The sequence below is a fragment of the Phoca vitulina genome, unplaced genomic scaffold (assembly GCF_004348235.1).
Source record: "Phoca vitulina isolate PV1807 unplaced genomic scaffold, GSC_HSeal_1.0 scaffold89, whole genome shotgun sequence".
NCBI classification, from domain to species: Eukaryota; Metazoa; Chordata; class Mammalia; order Carnivora; family Phocidae; genus Phoca; species Phoca vitulina.
Window position 1 is genome coordinate 632,586 of NW_022589792.1, and position 7,172 is coordinate 639,757.

Genomic DNA, 7,172 nt, shown 5'->3' on the forward strand with positions numbered 1-7,172 from the left:
TGCAATCATAAGAACCACAAGGGCCAGTCCAGCTATAACATGGACTTCAGTTGGGGGAATGTTGCAGGGCTCCCAACAAGTGGTACAGGCCCAGGTGAGTGCCCCTAGGCATTTCTAGCAGAGAGCATCATTATCAATAGGCTGAGACTGACACAAAACAATGCACTCTCAAGTGAGAGCACTAGAATACTGAGTGGCACTTAGTAAGATTAAATAAGCCACAACTAATGATATTTTAAAAGAACACATTTGTATGCAAACATTCTAAATAAAATATTAGCAAAACTAACCTATCTATGACACAAAAGAATAATGCACTATAACCAGGTTTATTCCAGGATTGCAAGAGTGGCTTATATTCAGAAATAGTCTCAACACAATTGATTACTACAGTAGAAAGAAAACTGAACTATTGCAAGGGAAGCTGAAAAAGCATCTGATAAAACTTGGCACTCATTTCTCATTTTAAAAAGTAAATGAGAGAATGCCAATTCCCGGTTTGTTCTGTAAGAACCCGGGAGTGGTCACTCTGTCCCAAAAAGGAACAAAAAGCTGAGCAACTGAAAAATCAACAATCATTCTTGACCCAGCAGAGAAATGGATGTTTCAGGGCAAATAACGCCTCTAAAATTGGAGAATGACAAGCTATTACAGAGAATCACAACACTCTAGATAGAAACAAGTGCCCACAAACCTCTGTGGCAACAAGTACCAAGATAGAGATAGATAAATTGCAATTGACAAAGTGAGGGAGGCCGGCATGGGCAAGTCTGACATAAAAATTCCAGGGGGACCCAGTCACTGAGAGCCCCCACACATCTGTGGGTTTTAGCTGTAGGAGCTCAAACAGGTTCCACCATGAAAACTGGAGAAAAATTCCCTCGAACTTCTGGAAAGGTGGAGGTAAAAGGAACCATTTTGAAAAAACGCCAGAGCATTCTAATCTTTTTAACAAGGTCTGCCCTCAGGAGAAACTATTTAACCAGAGCCTGACCTGCTGGGGATTTATGGGAGCCTAACTCACCCGCAGGAAGGGATATACACAACGCCACCCCAGATAGCCTCCACCTGGGAGCAGAAGGAAAACACCTTCAGCCGACTCTAGCAATCCTATCCCACCAAAGAGGGAGAAAAACAGGAGCCCATGTGAAATTCACAACTCAGAGGTAAAGGGTCACTAAAAGAATGAGATCTGCTCAGGGTCTGTACAATGATTCCCTTTCCACCAAACCTTACCATCATCACATAACTCAAGTCTTATTTACAGCAGTTTTATTTACCTAGTTAATTATAACATAATTATATAAAACACACTAGAAGGGAAAAATACATTTTGAAGAGATGGTACAAACATCAAAACTAGATTCAGAGATGGCAGGAATGTTGGAATGATCAAATATAAATCAATTGTGACTAAGATGCTATGGTCTCTAATGGATAGACTAGACAGGATGTGGAAACAGATGGCAGTATTTACAAAATCCACAAATAATAAATTATAAGAAAATATTATGAATTTTTTGACTCTAAATTTGAAATAGAAAAATGCCTGTAAAAACACAACTTGCAGGGCGCCTGGGTGGCTCAGTCGGTTAAGCGTCTGCCTTCGGCTCAGGTCATGATCCCAGGGTCCTGGGATCGAGCCCCGCGTCGGGCTCCTTGCTCAGTGGGGAGCCTGCTTCTCACTCTCCCTCTGCCTGCCACTCTCTCTCTCTGTCAAATAAATAAAATTGTTAAAAAAAAAAAAAAAAAACCACACACACACAACTCGCCTAAACTGACAAGATGAAATTGGAAACCTCAGCAGTCCTAAAAACATAAAACTATTTGATGCTTGCTTTAAAATCATTCCAAAAAAGGGAAAACAAAATGCAATAACGAGTGACAACTAATCCAGATGCAAATAATGTAACCAGTGAATTTTTCCTTATATAAAAGTAACCATTCATATCATAGGAAATACTTTTAAACTTTATCAAAGGCGGGGAGGCACCTGGCTGGCTCAGTCAGAAGAGCACGCAACTCTTGATCTTGGGGTCGTGAGTTTGAGCCTCATGTGGGCATAGAGATTACTTAAATAAATAAAAATTTAAGAGAGGAAATATTCCTATCATCTTCACACAAGAAAACAGGTGAAAATAGAGTAAGAAAAGAATATTACAGGCTAATGTTAATCAAACATACTTATTAAAAATACCTAAACTACCAGTATATAGGGCACCTGGGTGGCTCAGTTAAGAGTCTGCCTTTGGCTCAGGTCATGATCCCAGGACCCTGGGATTGAGTCCTGCGTCAGGCTCCCTGCTTAGCGGGGAGCCTATTTCTGCCACTCCCCGTGCTTGTGCTCTCTTGCTCTCTCTCAAATAAATAAATAAAAATCTTAAAAAAACAAAAAACGACTTCTTGTATCAGGGCACCTGGCTGGCTCAGTTGTTAAGCGTCTGCCTTCGGCTCAGGTCATGATCCCGGGGTCCTGGGATCGAGCCAGCATCAGGCTCTCTGCTCAGCGGGAAGCCTGCTTCTCCCTCTCCCTCTCCCCCTGCTTGTGTTCCCTCTCTCGCTGTGTCTCACTCTGTCAAATAAACAAAATCTTTTAAAAATAAAATAATAAACACGAAGATGGGGCCATTCATTGGCCAGGGCACCCAGAGCCAAAATGACTGCCTGAAATTTGGCCAAGTGTAATGTTTCCTGGGGTCCTATTTTTTATTAGCAACATTCGGTTTAAGAGATGGAAAGCAGTTACATCCCACTGTGCTCCATCACATAGCATGGTTAGCGGTGCAATTCATATAGTCCATGAACCCCCATTGCTGTTTACTCAGTGAATCCCAAGGGGTTCCTCAGGTAGCCAAGGGAAGGATGGATGGATTTATTTACCTATTTATGTACTTATTTTCAGCCTTAAGAAAAGGCAAAATTGGGGGCACCTGGGTGGCTTAGTTGGTTAAGCATCCGACTCTTGATTTTGGCTCAAGTCATAATCTTGGGGTCATGAGATTGAGCCCCGCATCTGCTCCCGCTGGGCATAGAGCCTGCTTAAGATTCTCTCTCCCTCTCCCACTGCCCCTCCCCCCACTCGGGAGCACACATGTACTCTCTCTCAAAAAAAGGCAAAACTGGGTTATTTAACTTTGAAGCAGTGGAGATGATCACCTCTTTAGTAATAGGGTTATTAAGTTTTAATCCTTGGTGACCCTGTTTAACTTACATTGGGCCATATTAATTATTTTAGCAAGGGATTCATAGGGTCCTATTTTATAAAGAAAACTTGTAAGTGCCAACAACTTACCTTCATTTAAATTTATTATTTATTGTTGTCATAGATATATCCAAGGTGATACATTTTAGGGCAATAGGTTCTAGGAACTTTATTATTTTTTAAAGATTTTATTTATTTGACAGAGAGAGCAAGCACAAGCAGGGAGAGCAGCAGAGGGAGAGGGAGAAACTCACTCCCCACTGAGCAGGGAACCTGAGGGGCTCATTCGCAGGACCCTGGGATCATGACCTGAGTCGAAGGCAGATGCTTAACTGACTGAGCCACCCAGGCACCCCAGGACTATGGGAAATTTAGGTAAGGCTACAGTTAAAGTAAGGCACATGTATTTATCCTCTATTTTATTTTTAATTACTTTTTTTTTTTAAGTAGGCTCCATGCCCAGCCTGGAGCCCAATGCAGGGCTTGAACTCATGACCCTGAGATGAAGTGTCATATGCTCAACCAACTGAGCCACCCAGGCACCCCTATTTTTAATTACTTTTTAAAGATTATAGTGGATATCATGTTTAAATTTGGTGTGATCCCCAGGTATAACTATATTTGAGACACAGTATTAAGTCTATGAAGCTTTTTCAATTAGTGCATTTTAGTAAATGTTAATGTAGAAGTTATGTTGAAGAGGCACAAAAGCCAATCAATGTCCCTTTTATCTTTTTCTTCCATAACTTTTTTGAGTATACAAATGTTATCACATAGTTGTTATACATTATTATGTTTAACTAGTTATAGAAGTTTTTAAGATATGAAATTTTAACATACAAATTTTGGAATTCTAATTGGATCTGATTATGCATCTTTGTTTTCATTATTATATAATTTATTTCAATTCTATATTAAAATATTATGTATGGTTTTTATTTAGCTATCTTTTATTTTCTCCCCTGCACTAGGGATTTCTTGTTTTTAAAATCAGTAAGTAATATAAGAGTAGCACTATGGTTTCTATACCTGGCATTTGCTGGGTACCTAAAATTTAAAGTTCTCTTTTTTGGGGGGCTGGGAGTGCTTCCCAAAAAAGCTGCAGCCCTTACTTTTTTTTATGTATTTATTTAGTCTCCTGTCTGACCTCGATTATATTTCCCTTAAAAAAAAATAGGTATTTACCTGATAAGCTCCTGGTGGCCCCAAGTGGCCCCTCCTATGAGCAACAGCTTTTCTTCCTAGGGTATCCCTATCAACTTTAGAGGGGCTGAGGTTTAAATCCAAGAGAAAAATAATGGCAGAATCCTGATTTTGTGGTAATTTCATTTTCAGGAGGATGCTTTTAGCATGCTGATAGGCAGCAGCACTCAAGAATGCCCAAGTATACTGACCACGGGACTAACAACCTCATATGAGCTGTGAAACCTCCTCAAAGGTCTTAGGGAAGCAAAAACAAAATGTTCCTTCCTTCCTTCCTTTTTCATTACACACTGAGCCACGAGTCTCCATGGATGGGATCTTCTTTATCCCACTAGGTCAGAGAACAAAGAAGCAAAGGGATTTGCCTTTAAAGCAGCATTTAAATTTTTGGAAGCCAGGATTATCCATAGGATGGACCCCCTCCACCTAACTACTGATGACTGAGAGAGGCCTGTCCAAATTTCAAATCAAATGGATGAGTGTTTCCCAAGGGTCACAATTCCCAAGGAATATTCAATGACAGCTTTCAATGGCCCAGTGGAACACATATATTCACCCCAGACTTATTTGTCCATCAAAGTAGATTTCTCACAAAGAAGGAACAGCACCTGGGACTCAATGCTTGTCTCCTGAGCCCTCCATGGTGGCCCTTGGTGGTGCTCTAATGGTGTTGGCCGCCCAGTGGATCAGCACCCTCACAGTAGTCTTGAGGATAACCATTTTGTGCTTCCCACTTTCCAGGAATCCTTCACTGTGCCTCTTTTAGTATACGCCAATTATCCCTAGATGCTTCCATGATTTCTCATCCAGTAGGACACTTCGTTAATAAAATGTTGATTGGGGACCTCTCATACACCCAATCACAGTTAACTATACAAAGCAAGAATCTGGGGTCAATCTCTTACCACAATTTAGATTGGAAAACCACAGAAGAACGTGCAGACACTGCATAAGGCAGTAATCGTCAAAGTGCAAGTGCGCCAGAACTCGCTGTTTGGTATAGGACAGTTAAGTAAGCCAAGAGCAGTCCAGAGGCATGCCCCCCACCAAACAGAGTCACCCTGTGCCCACTGATTTGCGCTGGGGTGACTAATTATAAAGGTGACCAGATGATAACACAGATAGGTTAATGCCACCGAAAGTTTATTACTTACAGTTCCAAGAGAAGGGGGCACACCAGGTAATGCAGGATCAATCGGGAAGCACCAGGTCAGGAGGCAGAAAACAGGAGTGAGGGGAAAGCATAGGTCAGAGCTCTGTTGGGGTTTCTTCAGGAAAGGCAAGGCAGAGCAGGGTAAAGGTAAATACTGTGTAGCTTGAATAATTCCAGTGGGCCCTGAATCACAGTTGTCTGCTACCTAGCCCTAGGTTGATTTAGGGCAGGAGAAATACTGGATTGTTTTGTGAGAGTTAAGATAGAGGAGCTGGTTGGAGTACGGGCTCTGGAGCGGTTGGTTTGCCTATGAGAGGTGAGCTTCCAAAGAAATTAGTTATTTAGCTAGTGCAGGGGCGCCTGGGTGGCTCAGTCAGTTAAGCATCTGCCTTCGGCTCAGGTCATGATCCCAGGGTCCTGGGATCGAGCCCCACATTGGCTCCCTGCTTGGCGGGGAGCCTGCTTCTCCCTCTCCCTCTGCCTGCCACTCCCCCTGCTTGTGCTCTCTTTCTGTCAAATAAATAAAACCTTAAAAAAAAAAAAAAAAGAATTAGCTAGTCCTTTGTCTGGAGGCAGCCGTCCACTGAAAGGCAAGCCAAAAGGGGCACTTACCAGTACATCCAGGAGCTATGGAGGAGGAAGCAGTCCAATGTAATGCACTTTCTCAGGGTGCACTGCTGGCAGTTACCACCAGCTCTCTGCACTTCACAGGGCCCTCCACCCAACCCAGCCCGATAAAGCATGCAGACTGGGGTACAAGGCCAAGCAAGTTTATGTCATATTTTGGATTCGTGTGTGATGTAGTGGCCGCCAATACCCAGGTCCTAAGGGTGCAACCTATGGCAAGCCTGTCCATCATGGTGTTAACCAGCTAAAGTTGCCCAACAACTTCAATCAGTTGCAGAGGAGCGAGCTGGATGCCACTGGGGCTCTGAGAGTCTTGAATTCTTACTGGGTTGGTGAAGATTCCACATACAAATTCTTTGAGGTTATCCTCATTGATCCATTCCATAAATGAGCTATCAGAAGAAATCCTGACACCAGTGGATCACTAAACCAGTCCCCAAGCACAGGGAAATGGGAGGGCTGACATCTGCAGGCTGCAAGAGCCATGGCCTTGGAAAGGGTCAGAAGTTCCACCACATTATTAGTGTTTCTCACCAGGCAGCACGGAGAGGACACAATATTCTCCAGCTCCACTGTTACTGCTAATATAAGTAATGTTTGTAAAATTCTTACCTATTAAACAATTTAGGTTAAAAAAAAAAAAAAAGCTAGTCCTGGAGGGGCAGTCTCTCCAGGCAGCAAGACCTCAAAGATGTTAAAGCAACATAATACACAAAATTAAAAGCATGATTAATACAATGGTTAAGCCAATGTCCAAACACAATGGTTTCCTCTTGGATGGAAGGTGATGCAAGATGGAAAAGATTCACATGGGTAAGGTAATCTTCCATTTCCTTATCTGGAAGGTACATACCTATGGACACACTATTTTGTAGTTTATTAGCAGCACTTATGCATTTTCACACTATATTCTATATGTATGCTAGAATTATAAAATTTAAGAATGGAAAAAAAAGGGATGCCTGGGTGGCTCATTCGATTAAGCAT

General features: G+C 42.1%; 1 pseudogene; it reads left to right on the forward strand.

The window, feature by feature from the left end:
• The first annotated feature begins 858 nt into the window (after window positions 1-858).
• Window positions 859-6,770, forward strand: LOC116626570 (annotated as a pseudogene).
• Window positions 6,771-7,172: the final 402 nt, after the last annotated feature.